At 35.1% G+C, this 25,878-nt stretch overlaps 2 long non-coding RNA genes across 2 annotated transcripts; one reads left to right on the top strand and one right to left on the bottom strand.

Moving 5' to 3' along the window:
- Window positions 1-9,931: 9,931 nt before the first annotated feature.
- Window positions 9,932-12,529, bottom strand: LOC137388652 (uncharacterized). The gene is made up of 3 exons (XR_010977982.1): window positions 12,368-12,529; window positions 11,223-11,383; window positions 9,932-10,323 (listed from the first exon to the last, which is right to left on the bottom strand). It is a non-coding gene; the product is annotated as an uncharacterized lncRNA (long non-coding RNA).
- Window positions 12,530-12,827: 298 nt separating this feature from the next.
- LOC137388645 (uncharacterized) lies at window positions 12,828-19,071 on the top strand. The gene is made up of 4 exons (XR_010977980.1): window positions 12,828-12,983; window positions 15,673-15,763; window positions 18,226-18,368; window positions 18,666-19,071. It is a non-coding gene; the product is annotated as an uncharacterized lncRNA (long non-coding RNA).
- Window positions 19,072-25,878: the final 6,807 nt, after the last annotated feature.

The following is a 25,878-nucleotide window of genomic DNA, read 5'->3' as shown; positions in this document are numbered from 1 at the left end:
CTACACTTTTGGAATATAACTTCATACTTAAAAATAAAGGGTGAAAGCTATATGAGCATAAATCAATAGTTGTTAAATTCTGTATAGAGTTTCTTATTCTACCTTTTAGACTAAACTGTAGCAGACGCTACCGTGTAAACGTGGCAATTAAATTTATAAATGTAGCAGAGTTAACATAGGTTCTCCTGTCAATGCTTTTAGATATTGCTTGATTGTATATCAGTTCCTCATGAGGAACGCTGTATTTATCTTAAAATGCTTATTTAGATACAATGGCTAACGATGTTTAAAGATATTACAGTAATACAATAAAACATGAATTTGAACTTCAGTCAAACCCAATACAACTATCATAAATTCTTTTGTCAATGCTTAAACGATTCACTAAGAATATAACTCTATACTCATTGGTTCATTGAATATTGTTTACCTGTCGGGACAACAGCTTACAGCATCTCTGTGTAAATAATTCACTCATGGGAAGGAAGTTTTATCCCCAAGAGCCTCGATCATTATATTGGTTGACATGGTCTTCCATGCCGCGCTTCAACCTTCCTGAACAATGACTTAGGTGTGCATGAATTACCAATATGTTGAGCAACAAAAACCATCTATTGTTTTTGCTATAGCCAATAAGGTGAAGAAGTATTTATATAAGAAAGTTTTGTTTTAAAATGTTCCGTCTTGTACTAACAAGATGCAAGAAGAAAACAAAAGATTAGCTACAAATGTCCGCTGCTACTCTTCTATTGGCTTGAAAACTACAAAAACGCAATTAAAACGATGTGCTTCCGGATTGGATCATTATTTTCTCAGTTTGAAGTTTTATTAAAATTAGGATTCAACACAACAAGGCTGAGAATGTCGCGTATTCCTTCTCCATGTTGCACATGCTTATCTAAAAATAATATTGCATAATAAATTTATTGCTAAGTATTTACAATTAATTATTTTACTAGTAGAGTGGTAATGTGATGTCCAATGAGGTTTTGATTGATGCAAAATAACAGTATTGAAAGGGTTCAAACCAAATATCAAACAAAAAGTGACATTAACAGCATTGCAACCAAACTGCAAAACATAGATAATGCTATTTGTATTAAGCAATCTTTGTGGTTCACAACAGTTCTTTTAAGCCGGTCCAACGAAAAAAGATGTTGCCATAAATTTCCGGATTTAGCGAGTCAATGAGATTCAGTTTTGTAGCTTTCTGGCCAGCCGTGAACTCGCAACCACTGGTTGGTTACTATGTCCCCGCAGTAGTCTGCTTTTGCTCTAAGATTAGCTTTCTAAAGAAAGTCTCACAAAAGCTAGGACCAATTTATTGTTATTAGGATCAGGATATATTTTTGAAGAGCTTGGCAGTTGAATAAATGTTTTCTTATTGACCGGAAGTGCACATTTACTTTATACTGTGACTTGGTATCTTTTTTTTGTATTAACTTATTTCTGTACTGTAATTTAACAGATATTTGGTGGTTATGACAACATTGGTAAAATAATATTTATATTCTTATGGTGTTTACTATTAATTAAAGCTGCCTTGATCATAATTGTGGTCTTATAATTTGATTATTGCTACTGAATCTTTAAAGTGGGCTAATAAGACAACAAGATTAGATACTTACTGGGAAAAGCACCCAATCACTGAAGTGTGAATCATCTGCCCCTAACCAAGGCAAATTCCATTTCGATATTCAGCTGTACAAGAATGAATTATTTCACTCAAATTATTATACTGTTTAAATCAGCTGAAACAAAATGGTAGTCGTTTGAAACTGAACGGATAAAAATATTATGGATTTCTAGTACTTCAGATGAACATCATTTCTTGCCATCTGTCAAGTAGAAAATATTCCGTCATTTCCTAAAATTCTTTGATGATATACTTGAATTATAATCTATAACTGAATAATATAGAAATAGTAAAATGAACAAAAACTTAATATTTTTTTATGGAAACAATAACTTTAGCTCTATAGCTTTAGTGTCTACTGCCAGTACATGATCACAGGTCTATATATTATAGAAATACCTAGTTTATATAAATGATTCAATTTTGGTTTCCAAAGAATCATCTTTGATATTAAAGAAAGCAAGACATGATTGTGCAAAATGTGGGTGTATAAATTTATAAACAGGCAAGTGATAGTCCATTTCGAGATCTGCTCCAGGATTTGCCTGAGGAAAGACTCTCTATCATTGCTCACTTATTGCGGAGTAGTTGTCTTACCATGATTGTAATTAATAAGTATATAAGACATGTAAACAGTAAAGCTAGTGAACAATCCAATGGCCAGAGCAAAACAGTATACATTCATTATTTTAATAAATGTCATATTAATTGCGCAGTGACAGATAGCGTCACTGCGCAGCATATTTTACATCCAATCATTCAATGGAGATCTCATCTTACTGCCTAAGCCCATAAAATATCTTGCAATTTTAGGTTTACAGCATGTTAGGAGATATTACAAAAGAATGTATAATATTCAATATAAGTATTGTAAACAGAGATGTAAACATAACTTTATAATTTACAATGTTAACCATCCTTCACATACAATGTAATAGTTGCCATAAGAATTTATCCTATTAGATAGGTATAAATGCATGAGCCTGTATGGTAGTGCATGTCATACCAAACAGTTAAAACGTAATATACAGTATATGCAGAAGATAACGAACATTTTTATGAACCTACAAACTCTCTTTAAAAATATTTATAATAAACTATATAATTAATAACAAAGCATTTCATTCAACAGAAGAAGAATGTTTTCAATATTCAACTTTATTTAAATTTCATTATACAAATTACACGATACTCAGAGCATTAAAGAATAGTAAAAGAAACATGTGATAAGCACCTGTAACCTTTGTGTATGTAGGCTGAAATGTGTGAGGTGTGGAGTGATGTGTGGCTGTTTGTAGAATTTTGATTGGTACTTTCTCCCCAGACCTAGGATCTCAAGGTCATAAGGTTAAAATCACTAATTTATATCATGTACATGTACTGTGCAGTACTGGTACTATCTTTTCATTGTTGTTTTTTCTTGTTATATTAGTTAGATTTTATTTCTTAGATTTTTAAATTATCTAATGATAGGAAATTTTTCTACCAGGTTTATGTGTCTGGAAAATCCTTTAGACTAAATACCTTAAACGGTAAACAATTGAAAGATCTTCAAGCCCTAAAAGGTTTTCTAGGACCATTGTAAAACAACCACCTTTTCATCACAGAGCTATAATTGAGCATATTACTTTGGCCGAAATCTGTTTTATATGTATTATAACTGCTCCGAGAAAAAGTTCAAAACCATTTAGATCAGAAATAGAGTTTCATGATAAATGTCTCTGTTTTGTTTAAACCTGGTATTACTTCATAGCAGTTGTTCTATACGGAATGTGAATTTGGGTCATAAAAATTAACATCTTTTAACTGAATATTTTCTGTGTGTTCAATAAACACGCTGAAGCTGTTAGGAGCCAAGAAAATCATTCTGATTGAAACAAAAATATACATGTATCATAAAAGTAGTATTGGTGTTTTGCTGTTAATGTCAATATCTATTTGATATTTGCACTAAATACTTTCGGTACTGTTTTACTCAAATCATAAAAAGTTTATGATTCACTACACCGCAACTAATAAACTGTAAAAACCCAATGATAAATCAATCATTTTATCTTCCAAGATGAGGCCAATAACAGAGCAGCAGAGTTAGGTTGTAGGAGTACAACTATTGGTTAAATGCTGCTCCCAACTAACAATTTTACGTTCCCAGAACGTTCCGAAAAGTCCCAGAAACGTTACATCGTAACGTTGTCACAAGATTATTTGTAGACACATTTTCAACGTTCCAGCAACGTTGTGGGAAAAACATTGCTGGAACATAACTCTCAAAACGTTCCATCAATGTTGTGGGAATTACTTTGCTGGAACATATTTCCCATAATGTCCCTACAACGTTGTGGGAAATACGTTGCTGGGACGTATTTCCCACAACGTCCCAGCAACGTTGTGGGAATTACGTTGCTGGAATGTTAGCAAATGATCCTGCATAACATTTCCACAATATTGGGAGAACATTGCGTAATATTCCACGAACATTTCTTACATAATATTGTCTCAAGGCTATTAGCTAACATCCCAGGAAGGTTAGGCATAGAACATTGGTGGGACATTGATGCGTAGGGATTTCCATCTTTATTATACAATATTCCTAGCTACTGAGCATGGCTTTCAATGCCGCGGTAATCTCGTTGAGCTAAAACGAAATATAATTATAAGGGCATGCAAGTTAATGGGCAATGGCTTCGCTCTACTAACGAAATGATTCACATACGCGTCGGCTTGTCAGACGACGCGTAGCGTTAATCAATCGGAACATAGACTATCACCATATATCTGACACAACATGTATATGTGGCGACTTGGTCAGTTGCGAGGAGTTCACCTTTTCGCGTTTTACATTGACCCGTTTAGCGGATGGACAGAGCTAATAGAGCCTAGTCATTTTTGCGATATGTCTAATGAAGTGCGAAAATAGAAATTTGTAGTGACTTTGTATTTTATTTACATAAATCATTCAAATTTATCATTATTTTCTTTTCATTGTTTTGTTTGTTTTTATATCTGTAATGAAAAATCTATAACATTTTTAATTTGTTTCATTTTAAATAATTTTTTGTTATGAAAGGGGGACAACTTCCAAAAAATGAATCATGCATTTTTGTACCATTCTAGCTAGAACGTTAGAACGAGGAAAAGGTTTGCTAACGTTATTATAACGTTGTTACAAAACATTGTTATCGAATGTCCCAGCAATGTTACAGGATTGCTACTTTGAAATGTCTGGGTATAAGCATTCACATAATATTGTCTTCTAATATATTCGGAAGAGTATGGCATTTCACCATTATGGAACATTCAGCAGATGATCTGGTGCAAAATTCCTGCGACATGGGGAGAATGTTACAGAACATTCCACAAGCATGCCTTTCATGATGTTGCCTCAAAGATATTAGCTAACATTCCAGGAACGTTTCCGTGCAGAACATTAGTGGGGTGTAACTGTGTAGACAATTTCTAACATTTGATGTTTCACAGAATGTTCCTCTAATGAATTGCGTACAATGTTACTATAATGTACCGAGCATAACCGTCGACAATATTCTTTCCTTAAGCTATACAACATTCCACCAACATTACGTCTCCGAAGCAACCTAATTTTTCTATAATGATCCATGCTTAACCTTCACACAACATCTCTTCTCAAGGCTGACGGACATTCAACAAATATTGCACCTTAGATATATACGAAGACTTTTACTAGATTATTCTTAAAATAATCTTTGTGAGCATCTCAATAGTTAGGGCATGGTTCCGAAGCTGTATATTTTGGTACAAACAGTTGCATGATATAATAACAAAAAATAATATGAAACACAATAAAAATATAGCTATAAAATGACTAAACTCTATATATATTGTCATCATCAAAACATGGCAGAAAAATACCACAACCTTTACACCAGAATAAATTATATATCAATGATACACAGAGACAAACAAGCAAAGCTATGATCATATTTGTGAATAACGCTACAGTCCATCAAATGCTTTACCACATTAGACTAAAGTTTTTCCAGCTCGTCCGTCCTTGGATTGTGGTGGCGAAGGCTGTTCTTTCATCCAACAATTCAGATTACAGTACAATTCTTTAAGCCCTGAAATGTGAAGAAGCATTTATATTAGCAGATGAGAACTGCTAAAAAGTACAGAATACAAACAAAGCAAATATGAGTATAAACTAAATATGGCAACAACCTGTTAACAAAGTAATTATGAACATCGAGGTTGATCTGCCACATCACAGTGTCACTTGCTAGATACATGAAATAGTACCAGCAATACTTTTCTTTTCACTATTTGTGGGCACTCTATAATAAGGTAATATTGTCCACTCATTCAAGTTTTTGGAATCGCGATTCCTCATAATAGGCACAGGTGGATACAAGAGTGCACAACCACCATATTTTCAAAATCATCCTAATCAGCTTTTTATTTAATGGCTTCATAACTGAGCTTCCTATAAGGCTGCAACTTCATATTGGCATATTATGAAAAATGCACAAGCATATCATATTTAGGGTTGCGCTAATAGTAAGTTTCTTCAGAAGCAACTAATGTCCTAGTCGCATTGTTCTTATGCTGAATTATCATTTTAATAATTTGAAATTTAAAAAAGAGTTGTTGTAGAATAGCAATGCGGTAAATTAATTAGTAAATCTCATGTAGCAAAAAACACGAACTTGGACATATCCATTAAAAAATAATAACAAACTGTAAGCTAACAACTCCGCATTAGTCGAGTTATTTACTTGGAGGTTAACCTTTCTGATGAGACGCTATATGTGCAAACAGCTATATACGCAGGTAAATGAGAAGCACTGCTAATGCTATTGCAGATTGTTCCAAAGCTTTAAGAAACGCCGTGCAGATATTTAATGAAAAATTAAACGATAAGATTTTGTAAGTTTTAGTTGATCTAGAAGTATGCGAGCAGCCTGCCTTTTCAATTTCCTTTATAAGCTTGTTTGAATTAGCACGTACACTCTTTTAAAAATACATAGTCAATCGGCTATTGTTGCCTCTTACATATTGTCAAATTCTTCAATCATACCTATCTTATATCACAATCAAATAGCTGAAAATCATGCCATAAAAAGAGAAAAAGAAATTACATCGCACTACTAGCTCTAAGTTGACATTTTGGTAAAAGGCAGCACGATTCTCAACCTAACATGCTTATCACAACCCAACTAACAAGGACATTCCTGGGATGTTCCGTAACGTTACGCAGATATAACGTTCCAAACCAACATTGTCATAACGTTCTACAAACGTTATTTGATGATCATTGTAGAATTATGTTCCAACAATGTCGCAGGAACGTTGCATAGAATCTTGTGCAAAAATATTATCATAACGTTCAGCAGAATGTTACAGGAATATACTTTGCTAATGTTATCATAACGTCGTTAGAGAAAATTGTTAATGAATGTCCCAGGAATGTCCCAGGAACGTTACTCTGGAATGTTCGAGTGCAAACATTCATGTAACATTGGCTTGCAATGTAACTAGAATATTATGGGGTGACATCATATTTACATTCAAATAATTGTCCCAGCAATGTTTCAGGAATGTTACTTTTGAATGTTCGAGGGTTAATGTTCATATAACATTGGCTTGCAACGTAGTTGGAATATTATGGTGTGACATCATATTTAACTTCAAATGAATGTTCCAGGAATGTTACAGAAATGTTACTTTTGAATGTTCAAGGGTTAACAATCATATATTATTGGTTTGCAATGTAACTAGAATATTATGGTGTGACACTATATTTAACTTCAAATGAATTTGTTAGCAATGTTTCAGGAATGTTACTTTTGAATGTTTGAGTGTTAACATTCATATAACATTGGCTTGCAATGTAACTAGAATTTTATGGTGTGACACCATATTTAACTTCAAATGAATTTTGTAGCAATGTTTCAGAAATGTCACTTTTTAATGTTTGAGTGTTAACATTCATATAACATTGGCTTGCCATGTAACTAGAATATTGTGGTGTGACACCATATTTAACTTCAAATGAATGTCCTAGGAATGTCCCAGCAACGTTACTCTGGAATGTTCGAGTGAAAACATTCATATAACATTGGCTTGCAATGTAACTAGAATATTATGGTGTGACATCATATTTAACTTCAAATGAATGTTCCAGGAATGTCCCAAGAATGTTACTCTGGAATGTTCGAGTGTTAACATTCATATAACATTGGCTTGCAATGTAGTTGGAATATTATGGTGTGACATCATATTTAACTTCAAATGAATGTTCCAGAAATGTCCCAGGAACGTTACTCTGGAATGTCCGAGTGTTAACATTCATATAACATTGGCTTGCAATGTAGTTGAAATATTATGGTGTGACATCATATTTAACTTCAAATGAATGTTCCAGGAATGTCCTAAAAACGTTACTCTGGAATGTTCGAGCGTTAACATTCATATAACATTGGCTTGCAATGTAGTTGGAATATTATGGTGTGACATCATATTTAACTTCAAATGAATGTTCCAGAAATGTCCCAGGAACGTTACTCTGGAATGTTCGAGTGTTAACGTTCATACAACATTGGCTTGCAATGTAGTTGGAATATTATGGTGTGACATCATATTTAACTCCAAATGAATGTTCCAGAAATGTCCCAGGAACGTTACTCTGGAATGTTCGAGTGCAAACATTCATGCAACATTGGCTTGAAATGTAACTGGAATATTATGGGGTGACATCATATTTACATTCAAATAATTGTCCCAGCAATGTTTCAGGAATGTTACTTTTGAATGTTTGAGTGTTAACATTTATATATTTAGGTTGGTGTTTGTGTAGGTTATATGTTGGTGGAATTTTGTATAGCTTAAGGAAAAAATATTGTCGACGGTTATGCTCAGTACATTATAGTAACGTTGTACGCAATTCATTAGAGGATCATTCTGTGAAACATCAAAATGTTAGAAATTGTCTACACAGTTACACCCAACTAATGTTCTGGAGGAAAACGTTCCTGGGATGTTAGCTAATATCTTTGAGGCAACATCATGGAAGGCATGCTTGTGGAATATTCTGTAACATATTCTCCTCATGTCGTAGGAATTTTGCACCAGATCATCTGCTCAATGTCACATAATGGTTAAACTCCATACTATTCCGAATATATTAGAAAACAATATTATGTGAATGTTTACACCCAAAAATTTCAAAGTAGCAATCCTGTAACATTGCTGGGACATTCAATAACAATGTTTTGTAACAACGTTATAATAACGTTAGCAAACCTTTTCCACTAACTTTCTGATTTAATTTTTGGAAGTTGTCACCCTTTCATAACAAAAAATTATTTAAAATGATGCAAATCAAAGATTTTATAGATTTTTTATCACAGATATAGAAACAAACAAAATAATGAAAAACAATAATGATAATTTTGAAAGATTTATGTAAATGAATTGAAAAGTCACTACAAATTTCAATTTTCGCACTTCATTAGACGTATCGCGAAAATGACTAGGGTCCATTAAGCTTTCTGGGTGCAGTAAAGTGTCATACCATGACACGACAGTGTGAGTGCACCGCAACTGAACACATTCTGGGACTTTTTGGGTTGGTTTCAAGTGTTATTTACTAGTCTATTTTACAGTAGATTAAAGCTACATCTGACTAGCTAATGAGTATAAAATCATTACTTTCGTTGAGCGAACCCAATGCCCAACCATGTGTCAACAACTTTTTTGCCTTTAAATTTTGTTTCAGCTCAACGAACCAATGCGGAAAGGAAAGCGATGCGTAATAGCTAAGAATACTACTATATACTAATAAGTTGGAAAATCCCTACGCATTAATGTCCCATCGATGTTCTAGGCGTAACCTTCCTGGGATGTTAGCTAATAGCCTTGAGCCAATATTACGGAAAAAATGTTCATGGAATATTACGCAATGTTCTCCCAATATTGTGGGAATGTTATGCGAGATCATTTGCACATTCCAGCAATGTATTTCCCGCAACGTTGCTGGGATGGTGTGGGAAATACGTTCCAGCAATGTATTTCCCACAACATTGCTGGAACGTTGTGAGAGTTACGTTCCAGCAATGTATTTCCCACAACGTTTCTGGAACGTTGAAAATGTGTCTACAAATAATTTTGTGACAACGTTACGATGAAACGTTTCTGGGACTTTTTGGAACATCCCTGGAACGTTCTGGGAACATAAAATTGTTAGTTGGGAAAAGTTATACATAATCTAACACAATGCAAACTTTCAAGAGTTGCTTTCTTAATTATGTACATGTGCACACAACTCTTAGATTTCCATATTTTCTCTGCTTAAAATTCTGATGTGCTAGGTAGTTAGTGTTGAAATGTGCTTCCAATCTGCCAAAAAAATCTACGTTTTGTACTACAGCATTTCTAAATTTGAAACTAATTTTTCCAACTTTCAATAACAAAAATCACAGTTAAAGGGAGAGTAACTATAGATCTATCGTAAATTCAAGAGTACAAGTCGAGATCTGAAGTTTGGTTCGAAAATCCTGGTTTTGACATGTACATACCGTGACCTCTTCCATGGCCCAAATCTTTTATTCGCTAATAGTTCAATCGAGATCAGAGGCGGGCAATGCGTAGCTGAAGAAATGGCATTCAAAACGCCATCAGTAAGGACGCCTTTTTTGGCGCCGTCGGGAATACTACAATTAACAAAAGCCTGAGAGTAGCATGTTATAGTGAAGATCACAGAGAACAAAAAACAAGCACTTAACCAACGTACTGGTTCACCTCAATACAAGAACAAAACCGCTACCTCGGGTAATAGGTATTCAACAGAGTAGCAATGCCGCAAGACAGATTTCTGTCAGAAATCGTGATACATGTACAAGAAAAAGGTGTGAATGCCCAATAGTGGATGTGTCAAATGGATTACTGAGGTGTGGCCTTGTAGGCAGATACTACAAAAACCAACATCAAATTCAAAACATATCACGTAATTCCAGAAGAGAATCCTAGTGATGACATTTCGAATGGTTAATAATGGGGACCTGGTGTTCCAATCAGCTCACATTGAGTAGGATTACTGGTATTTCACTATTTTATAAATAAATTCCTATATGTGATATCATGTAATTTTGATTTGCAACGGTTTCTTGAAGTTGAATTTTACTAGAAATCGTGCCATGAATTACGTTACCGTCATAATTTTGTGCAGACACCGCAGCAATACTATTTAAATTCATGAAAGAAACGAAGTCACTGTTGGGATTCAAACACAAATGCTCTATGGTAACATCTTCCAGCGCAGCGAGCTGGAAGCTTGTAGGTGTAGCATAAATACACACTGGTCAGTGCGCGAGGCGACATTGCAGTAGAAGGACTGGTCTTATGTACTGAATACTATATGGTATGTTTATCGAATTTGATTAGGTTGTCACGACGTTAAGGGCTTAGGGCACAAATAAACAAACTTTCCATGTAGCTGAATTAAAGCATATTGATAACATATTAGTAAGCCTACAACATGTATAATAAAAACACAGACATGGAAAATTTGCAATGGTGATGGAAAAATGCAAGAAATATGTCTAAATCTCACCTGTCCCACATTTATTGATACCGATTCAATTGGTTATGGAGAATTTACTGTTGAGCCGAACCGGTGTATGGTTGGCAAATTGACCATAGTAGTGGTGATTGACTAGATAGCGATTAGACGATTAGTTGCAAGGATAATGGCCAGATCTTGTGAGATTCATTCTAAAAAATCGCAAACAAACCACATTAGAGATCTTGCAAACAACAAATCGATAAACTGTCTATATGGTAAGAATCTAATGATTATGGACTTGGACTGAGATTGAACCGATAACCTTGTAGTTGCAAACCCTAAATCTGGCCACTAAAAACTGCTGGTTGGTCACTACTAATATTGCTCAACATTTTCCAACTGAATAACAAGTTTAGTAGCTCAGTGACTAACAAACATGTCTTTACTCATTTGATATATGCGTATAGATCTTCATCTTTATGAAATTTTGGAGACAAAAATAATGGCAAAGAAAGAATTCTTCAAATTAAGTTTAGGAAATGGCGTTCAAACTTGTATTAGAGTTTGTCACATCAGAGTTGTCTTCTCTATTTTATGGCAGTCAAAAACTATTAATGATTCACCATTACTCCGTTTGTACACAACACACAGTCACTCGCAATGAGATTTATTATCAACAATGCCTCTGAAGTAGGTAATGAAATCAAAAGATACATGCTACTACTCAGTAACATGCTTTACCCATTTTTCTACGCATATATGGCTTCAAAGACATTTCAATTCTATTAGCAAAAGCTCGCTCAACCAGCAAAAGTGTTTTTATCAGTTATTAAGACATTCGATAACATCGCTGTGATACGTGAAAAAAATCATATTAAAAGTTGTACTTCTCTTAAAGCACAGAGGTACAGTTAAAGAACGAAAGCAATATGTAACCCTTTTAGTGCCATAGGCCTACTCTTTTTAATGAATTCCTGTTTACAGAAGCGTGACATTTTAAAGACAAATTATATCCATTCTATGACTCGCAAATGCTTTTCAAGCTGTTTTCCAACGTCAAACACATCCAAGAACGATAATCCACTGCAGTTTACCACCATGGAGTGCAATTATTTAGAAACACAGTCTTTAACACTCGGTTTTATTTACGGAGAAAAACTTGAATTTGTACCAATGCAAAAAACTTTACTCACCAGCAATAACGATCGCAAAGAGCGTCAATATCATTTATTACTATATTGTGAATTTTATTGCAAGTATTGCAGATGAGTTAAGCATCGTTAAATCATTAATTAAACTACAACAACCGGAAAAATAAATCAGTATGGCGGATATTTCCTCCTCCTAGTTTTGCCTTGTCCGATATTTTCAGGCATAATACGATGTAAATGCATACCTTCGAAATCTTTCGAAGGAGTACGATGCGGATTTTTAGCTTTCCCACGCATCGAACTTCATAAATTCCGAAAAGTTTCAACTAAATTTTACGTATGTGCCCACAAACAATCTCGGTTGATATTTTGGTTCATTATACAGTAATACAAAAACGCGTTTAATCTCTTTGTAAAGATTTAATAGACGTAAACTGAAAAAACGTCGTAAAACCACGGTTATGGAAGACCAAGCGAGTCATACTTAACGCCGAATACCTGTTGGAGATTCAGACAAGTTGGTGATTTTTTCTGAAACTACCGATGTGGTTACCGCTGCCTATACTCATGATTTTGTGTTAAAACTGCTAAAAGAGTTCTGAATAAATATTGCCGAGTGATTTATTCACTACTAATGGACGTGATTTGACGCTATTTGGTAAGAAACCTCAAATTGTTGATCAGTTACAAAACTGCCTTACACCAATGATATACAGTCCCCCTGGGGGACTGTATATCATTGCTTACACAAAGCCACTGCACACTCGCAGACCTGCAAAAATGGTGCCCGAAGGGTTGAAATCAACTTGATATCGAATAATGAATACCATATTTGCCTTGTGGTGACCGATTTAACTCATGCACTACTATAAGCCCCTCTGTGGGGCTTACAGACAATTTAAATCAGACGGAAGCCCCTCACTGGAGCTTTTTTATATTATGTGGTTCGGTTCTCTTTTTGTAGCTACAAGTGAATGGATTCAAATTTTCTTGGTTCAAATGCTTAGTATGGAGACTATTGTAGTGTGTGCTCATGTGAAACTGACAGTAAAGGATTCTTATAAGTATTATATATATAGCATTTGTATTCATTTCATGTGAAACGTTAATTGCGGATGATTCCCAACATCTATAAGCACAAAAGCTCTGAAACGCGCTCGTAGAGAGCATACGAATTTCATCGCATCTGACGAAGACTTGCCTTGTTTGGCCTGACCCATTTTGTGAGCAGCTGTTTGAATGGCTTTTGTTGATACAAATTAATTATGTTCAACCTAAAATGAATTACATAGTAAATAAGTTGAAGACTCTTTTATGAGAAAGAGATTTTGAGGTGATTTTTTTGTGAGCAGTACATCATGTTTATGTTACACAACTATTTATTGTACTGACTGAAAAGAAAAACGAAGTTGCAAGTTGTCAGTCAAGACTCAATAAACATTTTTTATTTACAGCATGAAACTTTGTTGAGTCCAAAAATAATCCATCAGACAACAAGCAAAGCAACCTTTTCACTTCTAACATTCCTTGCAAAAAAACATAATTTTCAGTGATTTGTCTGCTAATATGTTACACAATTCTAAGAAAATTTACCTTTGCCAAAATTATTTAAGCATTGCCAAGGGGAAGTAACTTTATGCGGATCCATGGTCTATTCTAGCAGATACATGTAGACTAATTATTATGACATGACCATGTAGTAACTGTAATTTTTAATTTCTGTAATTTATCTAATTGTGATTTTTACAATTTGATATAAATGAGATAATCTCTCTTCGAGTTAAATTCAACAACAAGATTGCATAAAGGTTTGGAAATTTTTTTGAAGGTGCATCCCCCTTTTTCTTATTTTGTAAAGAGCAAATCTGACAATACTACAATCATTTCAACGGGTATGTGAACTGACTGTTTGATATAGCCGTGTAATTGCCTTCAAGCTGTATAAATCATCTATGTGAGAATTTTCTGCAAGTTGACAGGCTCGGTTACGATGGTTGTTTCTTGTGTCATTACTGACCAATGCCCCAGATGGGCGCAAACTATTTTGTAATTGCAAAAGGAAGATTTGTTTAGTAAATTGACAATGTCATATAAGCAAGCTAATAACAATAACTGAACACTTCATTGTTTTGTTAATTATTTGTAATATCTACTGTGACAAGCAACGACAAAAATTGAGCCAAAGGTTTCAAAAGAACAGTGAATATCACACTGTATTATTTAACACTGTTTACGAAAACCTACAATAGGTGTTCTCGTCATTTCATGAACAAAAAATAAGATTGTTATATATGACCTATTGTTAAAGGTTGACTTGCAACAAAATTCACATTACAGTTATTCGATATCAAAAGATTCACCATGTCTTATTCTGTTGTGTTGTAGGTGCAAATTATATGGGAATGTGATTAAAGGCTTTTAAAAGCTAAAAAAACCAACAGTTAATCGCAGCCACATGAGACCACCGTAGTTTGAATTCTCTTTCCAAAGCGGCTCAAATGGGACGTAGTTGTTACAGGATGGTTTCTGTTTACACTTTCATGCAACCTCATTCGTCGAAATATTTTCACAAATATATTTCACACGTTCAATAAAACTAGGTCTATTGTTCTTACGCGTCTATTTTATCGTCATTGTAATGCAGTCACTTTTAGCTCTGATATATTATAACTTACCGTAAAAAGTCGTTAAACTTTCTATCCTTAGTTCGAAGGCGTACATATCATTGTCTGATAATCATGACGAGCCTGTTGGTCACATGTGATATTCGAAAATTGCTGCAAAAATTATTTGCGAAGTATTGGGTCACATGATCAGATTACGACTTGACGATTAGATCTAGCCAAAACAAAATTGAAAGTAGCGAGCATCTATATTTGATATGGGGTCTTCGGTAAAACCCGAAGTGTTTGTCATAAACTAGTGCTACGATAAGTTTTATATGGAGCTTTTTATTGGCCTTTCAATTCACATGAGAACATCACGTAACAAGACAATAACCAAACTGTCAGAACTACGTCAGAGAAATAAACAGATTCCAATTTACGGCGGCTTTTCGTTTTTGAGCTTTCAAGAGCTTGTAATCACAATTTATTGCAGCTTCAGTGGTAGTGTCTGCCTTTGAATTTTGAGCTAATATAATCGTGCATTGTGGTGCCATTTTGTGAAGCGACCAGCATTTGTAATCTTTAGTTACACACCCCATGAATACTTGTCATTGTGAAAAAAGGAACTCATCATGTTATTCAACTTCTATATTAGTATTTATGCATCCTGTCTTAAGAGTATTATACACCTCTTACATAACCACTCATCCCCTTTTATTTAACCATTTCTGATGTGATTAGGAAACAGCTTTCTGGACTCTTGCTAGCTAGCCGGGGCATGGCTCTCGTGGTGGATATGGAGAGAGAGCCTGGGACACATAGCGAAAAAAAGGTAAGATAACTTCTGCAAAACGAGCGACATATGTTACATATGACGCTCAGACTGATACTAATGGAAGCGTGTCGTTAGATTCGTATCTCACGATGTATTAGATGTGGCGCGTTTAAAAGCCTATTGTCACGGTAACGTGACTTGATCTAGTAAAAAGCGCTATTTTTTTGATAGGCTGGGTGGTTACGAAATACCTCGTTTGATAATAAAACGATAGGAACCATAGGCCACTATTCTCTTGCGTTTTCACGTTAGCAGTTTCATTTCCTATACTGATAAAAATGAAGCGATTCAAAAGTTACTATCAAAGCTAGGCATAGTCACACTGAGACCAAAACAGTCTCAAGCTTTACAATATTATCAGTCTCAAGCTAAACATATTATCGCAGGTCTTGACCAATTTATAGTTCTTCCTACTGGCTTCGGAAAGAGTATTTGCTTTCAGATGGCACCGTTTTGCAGTGGTAGATCCGAGTTGTTCATAATAACTGTCGCGAATAATAATACTCGTGAGTAAAATAAAACTGAGATTACTTTTTACTAGATAAACTTTTCTTTACTAGCAGCGTGCAATTCATTTTTGTTGTTCTATTGCTATTCGTTTGCTATGTTTGTATTGTTATTGTGAATTTTTTTTATTCAATTGATTCAATTTTTTATTATAATTAAATCAAAACATAATGAATTGAACATATGAAATAATATAACTGTCGTTATTGATTTATTATGCAACCAACATTTCATACTTACTAACCAGCATTTGTTTGCTGCCAATTCAGATTAAAAATAATACATAATACTCGCGTAGATCATAAATAAGACCGTCACATGATACTCCTTCGGAAATAACGATTGTGATATTAGCGACTTCAGAAGTCGGCTTTTAGAGTTGTCTTCTCCGCGTGTTGCGATGTGTCTCAGGCTCTCTCTCCCAATCCCCACGAGAGCCATGCCCAGGCTACTTGCTAGCCTTACTGTCTAGGAAGCTTTGCAGCGCCCAGTCGTCTGTGATCTACGGATGTGACGATTGCCTGACTGATTAGGCAAACATATATAAGCCTGTGTAGATCAGAAACAATTCGAACTCCATATTTTACTCACGCTCTACGTATCACTCTGCTCTTGTATCACTCTTTATATTTTTAGACTTGCGCAATGAGCATCGGCCATTGACTTGATTAGCCTTCATATATTTTATGTTTTTGCAATTGAAAGTTTGAATTTTTAATAAATATATTCTGTTTTAAAGTTTTTTAACTAAAACAAACCAGTCTAATTCTTGACATTAAATCTACACCTAAAATACAGTCCTTTATAAATTCGCAAATCATAAACCAACTACTTGAACCACCAATCCAGCACTTATAGTTAATAATCCTTTAAACAGAGGGTCATTACAATTTCTATGTCATCAGTCAACTATTCAATTGACAAGTTCATTACTGAAGCAGCATGTTTGTGGTGGTTGTAGATAGTAGTTTGTGATTTTGCTGCCAGCAACTTTCTAACAGCAAATTGTTTCCAGCAAAACTGTTGAAAATCTGAGTGTATTGATTTTAACTATATACATTGTATAATAACCGCAAGTACATCACTAACTTCCATACTATACTCCACACAAGTTGCTTGTAAAACTGTGTATCTCATAACTGAATATTGTAAGATGGCAGATCTCTTCATGAGTGTTTCTATTGTATTCTCAAAAATCTGGTTAATCATTGATTGGCTTGGTTTGCTGAGCATTAGTATATTTGTCAGACTTATTATTGTTGGCATAGGCCTGAAATCCTCAATTGCTTTATTTGTTTTCTCTATAAAACATGTTATAATGGAACTCTATACATAACAACCCAAAGGTAGACAAATGTGTTTTATTTTATAATTTTAATAGTATAGCACTATGATTCTTCATCTTAACTTATTAGTATGCTGGACTTGGTAGATGGCATCGAAATCTGCAAGCAAACACATTAACAATCAAATATTTTACAGAATAGGAGAATGTGTTCTAAAAATGGTAACTACCCTTGTTGCTAAGCTCGCACCTATTTTTTGGATCAGCTTTAAAATGGCTTTTTTGCTAGAAAAACAGCAATACTGTTTCTAGTGCTTTTTGATTCAACTTAACTAGCCCATGTTAATTACATTTACTGTGACTAGCATGCTCACTTATCACCACTTGCGACTCTACTACATGCCATTCAGCCACCTAAATGCTGAGTATTATTTAATGTCATACGGCAACCAGCTTTATGGATGCAAAGCTTTTATGTGAATTTAATAATATTTTTAAAATTAATTGCTATTAAATCTAAGTGGTAGGTACAATGGCTGGTTTGGAAAATTTTGGCACAGTATTCCGATGTCACTCATGAAAAGATCCTGAGACCTACCGAAATTTATTAAAAATAGCATTCTTTGCAATTGTGTTATGCAATTAAAACTTGATTTTAATGACACAGATGGCTCCTGCCCCTACTTCTCTCATCTAAACCAAGAAAGAGTCATGTAGAAGGTGACGATGACTTCCATGATGATTTGGAATCAAGCGAACAGCTGGAAATCGAACTGTCAAGGTCTGGCTCGAACATAGTGGAGTGCATCGGTAGGTAAATATGACCAATATATCCAGGTTTTCTACAAAACAAAATATCTGGCACACATTGCAGCCTTGCTGCATATGCTAAACTGCATGGCTGCTCATATTGTGGCGCATAATTAGGGTATATAAATGTCTTTTGGTATTAGCTACTTTCACTTATTGTTAGTGTATAAAGCAGATATACAGAAAGCAGAGTGTTTTGAAATAATACTGCAGCAGATCAGCGATATGTAGTTAAATTTATTTTATGGTTGATACATATGCTTTTTATAATAATATTAGCATATGATATTTATTTAGCAGGTTATGAGGTACAGAGCTTAAAACTCAACTGCAATGACTGCACCAGCTTTATAGCCTCCTGTCCAGGTTTACGCATCAGGGGATGATGCGATACTAATCAGTGTAAAAGATAGAGGTGGTCTGTTTACACCTCATCCTGTCATCACAAAGATATGTCTAGGCTCAGAACTGAGCATACGGCAGGGTGTCGACTTACAAGGAATCACTGCAGACATACACAAGCTGGTGGTCACTAAAACTCTTTCATCGGTTTTACAAAGCAATTTGCATCAGGGATTTCCATGCTCGTTCCACTGCACAGCGCAACGTTAGTTAAAATATCACCTCCAGATATTTCAGGATTATAATTCATCAGGAGGCTACAAAGGTAGCAGCTAACAAGGGAATCTCAGATCAAGGCTCAGCCGACTGGTTGTCTTTAGTCATGTGTAGCCTTTCACAGTATGTCTAGAAAAGTGTACCATTTGTCGTTTGTTTTCTACAAGTTTGCTGATGCTGTTTGCATAACACCCAAGACCCAACATTTATATTCATGGCAGACTGCAATCAGCGTACGATATACCAGTGTGTATGCATTTGAAATCAGTTTGTACACCTAGCTATCTGACATGTTAGCCCATAGCATATGGCAACATTGATAATTTTGCAATATCTTTTGGAATACATGTGCATCAATATACACTTTGACTCGCACTTTTTATATGAAATATTCAACTTTATGTTTATAAATTTGCAGGGTAGGAAATACATAGTGTATAAGCGTTGTATCTAAAATTTGAAACAAATATTTTGTGTGCTTTAGTAGTTATATCGAATCACATGTAGCAACAAAAATGTCTCTTGATTCTTTCAGTGTAAACAATGATGACTCACTTGCCTGACCAGCTGCAAGTGAACAAGGCATTGCCCTTCTGTCACAAAGCATGCGGCTATTTATGTAGGACATCACGGCTTTGCATTGCCCAGTCTCCTATAGCTAATAGGCTCGTAAATGTCACCTTCAAGAAAGGGTAGTGAGCTTCAGCCAGCGCATTGGCATTTAAAATACACCAAAGGTCAAGCTGAGAATTAAACATGAGTAGCAGTACGCAGACCAACACACACAGGCACACATACATATTGAGCTATCCCTGCTACTTCACTCTGTATGGGGTATAAGTGGTAACATCACTTATGAGTTCAATATAGTGTCAGGGTCAGTCATGTAGTAGGACACTCCCCTGGTCATGAATATAATCTCCAACATATCTATGGCAAAACAGTCTTCAGCCATTTTGCAGCTGTTTAACTATGTGAATACAATTGTGAGAACTTTGCAAATTTTATGCAATTCAAGTTAGTTTATTTTTATCCTACAAAGTTCTGATCAGACATCAGCTGTAATCAGCAATTTGGATTTAAATGCTCTCTGTTGTGTCCTTATGAGGCTTACAGCGTACCCGTGGTTTTATAGGACTATTTTGACTATTAGGACTAAAAATGGCTTGAGACAGCTGGAACAAACATTTACTGAACCAAAATGAATCGAACAATATTAGAGCATGAGCGTTTAATTAATCTAGCGAAAGGGCTACCCAAATATTGCAGCAGTAATATTAGGTGCTCAAAATTAGCCAGTTCAACCTTCTTAGGAGGGTTTTTGACATACACTATTTTCCCATGATGGGCAGTGCTTCGGAGTTGCGCCCTTTCCGAATCATGGAAACGGCGTCTTCGCACTGAAATCACTGCGCACTGATCAGTGCGAAGTCTGTGCAAATTTGCAACAAGGAAACAGCAACTGCGCAGTGGCTGCACATATCTCCCATGCCATGAAAACGGATTCTTCGAGGGCCATGAAATAGTACAAAAGCTATCCTGCTAATCTTGTTTTTTTCTAATCTGATTTTCTTTCACCTATATTTAATTATGGTCTGCCCTCACAAGGATGAGGTGATTACTTTCCCAGACTTTGTTATCGATGCCAACACCTCTCGAGAAACAGGAGGCACGTCCTAAATAACGTTTAAATAATATATTGCTTAAAAAATTCTTATTAAAAATATATTACTTTGCAAAAATTGTGTTAAGTTTTGTAAAACATTGTCATTGTGTACTGTAAATAAAAGTATAATGATGACAGAAGCATAAAAAGACCTTTTCTGATGTTCGGTATCCATGATCGATTCAATTTCTCCATCAGGCGATTCGATTTATACAATGTCTCTTCCCTGGCTAATTTGCTGAAAACCGCTGCGCAGCATGGTAACGTGTCAATCCCTTCGACTTCGGAGGGGGCTGCATCGCAGTACTGTGCACCATGGAAACATAGTTATAGCCCTTTTAACATTGCCCTAACAATAGACCGATCTTTAAACAGAGCAGCTCGTTTATTGTGAACGATATTTGCAATAAGGTTTCCTTTTATACATTTGGAAAATTTGCAGGTATTTTATAACCATAAAACAGCTAAAGATTTTTGCTTAGATTTTAAAATAACCTATCTAAAGTTTTTTTTTAATTCTGCAACTGAATAAAGCATTGTTGCAGAAAACAGTGATATCTTGTAGAGAAGTTGTTTTCATTGCATGAAGCAAGACTAAAGCTGAATAAGGATACTTCATTAATAATAATTTTGTTTGTGTTTTAAAGAGCATTGTTAAATATTAAAATGGTTTTCTATTCTGTGCTAAAGTTTTGCATGCAAACAATAAAATTTTTGCTGTTACACAGGCTGAGGATGTCTGACTGCTAACACGAGCTCAGTCCGTTGACTATCTTTGCGTTGACTATCTATGCCATCTCACCGTGCGGCGCATGGGCCATCATCCTAACCATAATGTTTTGGAATGTTGCATATATGTTACAGCCATTCTGAAAATAGAAATACACACAAATTTTTATTAATCATTTTGATACTTATTGTGGCTACAACCTATAATGGCACTGTTTTGAAGCTGTCTTCCATTATAGTTGCAGCTGTGTCAAAGGTTGGCTTGCAATAAAATTCACATTACAGTTATTTGGTATTAAAAGATTCACCTTGTCTTACTCTGTTATGTTGTAGGTGCAAAATATGTGAAAAGGGATTACAAGCTCTTAAAAGCTCAAAAACGAAAAGCCGCCATAGCTTAGAATCACTTTGTTTCGATGACGTAACCATGAAGTTTGGTTATTGTCTTGTCACGAATGTTCTCACGCGAATTGAAAGGCCAATACAAAGCTCAATATAAAACTTATCGTAGTATTAGTTTATGACAAACACTTTGGGTTTTACCAAAGACCGCATATCAAATATAGATGCTCACTACTTTACAGTTTTGCTTCGGCCTGGTCTAATTGGCAAGTCATAATCTGATAATGTGACCCAACACTTCGCAAATAAATTTTGCAGCGCTTTTCGATCATCAAAGGTGACCAACAGGCTCGTCATGATTATCAGACAATGATATGTACTCCTTCGGGGTAAGGTTAAAATATTTAATGAACTTTTGCGATAAGTTATAAGATATCAGTGCTAAAAGTGACAGCATTACAATGATGATAAAACTGACGCGTAAGAACAATAGACATAGTTTGATTGAATGCGTGAAGTATATTTGTGAAAACATTTTGACGAATAAGATTGCATGAAAGTGTAAACAGAATCCATCTCTCACAACTACATCACGTTTGAGTCGCTTTGGAAAGAGAATCCAAACTACGGCGGTCTCGTGGGGCTGCGATTTTATGTTCGTTTTTGAGCTTTTAAGAGCTTGTAATCACATTTCCACATCTTTTGCACCTACAACACAACAGAGTAAGACATAGTGAATATTTTCATATCAAATAACGGTAATGTGAATTTTGTTGCAAGTCAACATTTAACAACTAAACACCTGGCCAGACATTTAGTTGTGCTGCCAAAATAGATGACTATGGTATATTTAAACCCACCAGTCTCATGTGCATCGCATCTCCATCATTCGCTCATTGAGCAATGCTATGGCTGTCCCAAAGTAGGTATTATTCATGGAGTAAGCTCTATGACTGCATGAGCAGTAATCAATCAAAAGTTTACTATTTTAGTCATGCTTACCAGTTTGCCTCTTCGCTATGACATCACTCAATAGGCTTACAGTGGAAATGTCTTACGGTGTGTTTACACTGCAGCAACTACTATCAATTTTAGTTGCACATGAAATTGGCTGCAATCACATAGCTGCAACTTCCTACAACTCCACCGATGATTGCACAGTAAAATTTTAGATTTACCAGACTTATTTGTTTTTTGAAACATGTAAACAGTTAGAATTTATATTTTCGAAGCTTGATGCAGTTGCACGAGTGCATTGGGCGGAGTCATTGACTATCTTTGACATCAAACATCTTTGTAAGCTTTTGCCCTTACAGATGTTGTTACCCGCAGCTAAAGCTTGGAACATCAGCAGAATTTATAACAGAATCTTTGTGATTGCTTTTGTCATGTTATGGAGGATTTTGTTCACCCAACCTCAGACAAGCTGACTATTTTACAGCGCTTACTGCTTGCTGTTTGAATTTTTCACCTTTATTGCTCTTCTATATGAATAAACATGTTTTACCAACCATTGCAAATGCTAGTTCACTTTGATCATGTCTCATCGCTTTTCTTCTTTTCACAGTGTATGACTTAGTATGAGGCTTCCTAGTTCATCTACTAGCAAAGTTATGGTAGGGATACTTAACAATCACTTTCAATACGTCTACTTCATTTAAAAGCTACAGAGTGACAAATCTAAACATCTGAGGTATGCATGAGTTGACATTAACTGACTTGCCCTTAATTTGATTATGGAGCAAACTTTGAAGGCATGGTATCAAATGAAACCATATACATGTACCTCTGAAAGGTGTTATGAGGTCACTTAAGTTAAAGTTAAACTAAGCCAAAATAAATTTGGGCCTACAAAAACAACACTTGAGCTAAGGTTAAAATGGTCCGCTGCTTCTGTAAAAAGTATTCACAAAATTAGCCATTATTCTTCTTTGAGGTAGGTTTTCAGATAATATGTCACATATTTCAAACATTCATCTTGTTCATTGCTAATAAGACTAATATGCTCATTGCTAATATGATTAATTTATCTCTGCAAAACATTCCAGTTCATTAGAACATTGTCAAGACATGCACAATGCTTCATTTATTACTAGGTGAATGCCCTGCGTTGCAAGGGTAATAGAACTGCTTATAAACACTACATTACCTACTACATTACAATTACAGTACATTATCTGCAACTGTTTATAAGTTGTTTTATTACCCCTGCAATGCCAGGCATTCAGCTAGTGAGGCTATGAGCCCTGAAGCTAGATGGTAATTATTATCATTGCTATAACAGGACTACACTTAGACACAGATTTATATATATATATATATATATATATATATATATATATATATACATATATATATATATATATATATATATATATATATTGTAAGGCTTGGCCTGGTAGCTGAGCCAGCCTTACTATCCTAACAAGCCGGTGCAGCCTGAACTCTGGGCCTTCCCCTCGTCGGCCTGCCTGACACACCTAGTGGTCTGATCAGGCCACGGCTGGTTGCCCCAATCTCAGGCTCACTTGGAACGCTAACACAGCCTGCTCTCTGAGACCCTATCTAGGCTAGTCTAGGTTCCGGGCTAGCTTACTGTAGGGCCTGATCTCTAATGCTATGGCATTTCTGATCAGGTCCTGTTGTAGCGTAGCCAACCCTTAGCCTTCCTTAGGTATCTCCCAAGCAGTCCTTACTTGAAGCTAGATCAGTTTTGGTAGAATGGTCCTGACTAAGCCACCCAGGCAGGCATAAACGTGATCAGTCGGTGTGAGTGAATTTAGCCTATTTATTATATATAATCATGAATACATGTTGCACAGCGTCGCCCACTTACATAATGATTACATAACACCTAATTACGTTGCGGCAGGACTGTGAGGCAGGCCTAGATATGCAGTGTTACATAATAGGGTATAATAGAAAAGCACACATAAGGTTGTAATACAGAACATTGATATCTAAGGATAAGAGCATAGTTAATACATTTGTCTAGTCCTCCACGATATATATATAAAAAAAATTGTTTCCACACCCCAGATAGTTGATTGCTGTTGGTATTTGGGCAAGCCACATTTTATGCGCCGGTGTTATTGTGCCCAGTGCCCCAATGACTACTGGGATTACAGTTGTTCTTACATTCCAGCATTTTTCAATTTCTTCTCCAGAAAGGGAGATATTTATATATCTATATATGTATCTATTTATATATCTATTTATGTATGTATATATATATACATATATATATACATACAAATATATATATATATATATATATATATATATATATATATATATATATATATATATAGTCAAATTAGATTGAATAGGAGGCCACTTTGGAAAATATATCCACGATATAGGGCTTTCGGATAATAGGAGGCTTCTGATAGGAGGCTTCGCTAAAAACATGCTTAAACAACTCTACTCGTCATGCTGATCGCATACGTATCTATTTTGCATTTTGCATAAATTTTGCCGGAGAGTTCAACATTTTGAAAAATTTTGCAGGTTAGGAGGCTTTGTAGTTTGAAATGGAGGACCTCCCATTAGCGTAAAATTTGAAAATTTTTATACAAAATTCTGAGTTGTCTTCTCTTTTGCAAGAGAAGTTATCCTCTCATTAAATTCAGGGCCTCCTATTATGTTTTTATATCTTGAATTAGATAGTCCTAGTTCCAAGCTCTACTTCTTTTCTTTTTATATAAATTTAGCTAACTATGATATTTAGATTGGTTCTTTTTACTTGTAATGAACCTTTATTGCATCATTTAATTTTCTATCAATTGGTTAAAAAGGCGAACTAATTCCTGAAACCCCATTTCAGAGATTTTGTCAACAGAAACTAAGAAAACCGATTTGCAGGCACATCTGTGTGTGCTTTGATCTAAAGTTTATCATACATATTATTCATAAAATTGAAAACTTATGCTTTCCCTTAATAGCTTGTTAGTGGGCATGCATGGCAAAAACAAGCATTTTGTCCATTTAAAAAAAGTTGTAATAAGTTGCAATAAAAGCTAGGATGGTATTGACATCAAGTAATTGGTATTGAAACCATCCTAGTTGTCAAATAGAAAACTTTTAAAACGTATATTAATTAAAACAGTGCATACATTCATGCTGCCAAATATGCCTGGTAGAGTCAGAGACACC

This window comes from Watersipora subatra, chromosome 2 (assembly GCF_963576615.1).
Source record: "Watersipora subatra chromosome 2, tzWatSuba1.1, whole genome shotgun sequence".
NCBI lineage: Eukaryota > Metazoa > Bryozoa > Gymnolaemata > Cheilostomatida > Watersiporidae > Watersipora > Watersipora subatra.
The sequence above is the reverse complement of the archived record's forward strand: the minus strand, read 5'-3'. Positions and strand labels throughout refer to the sequence as shown.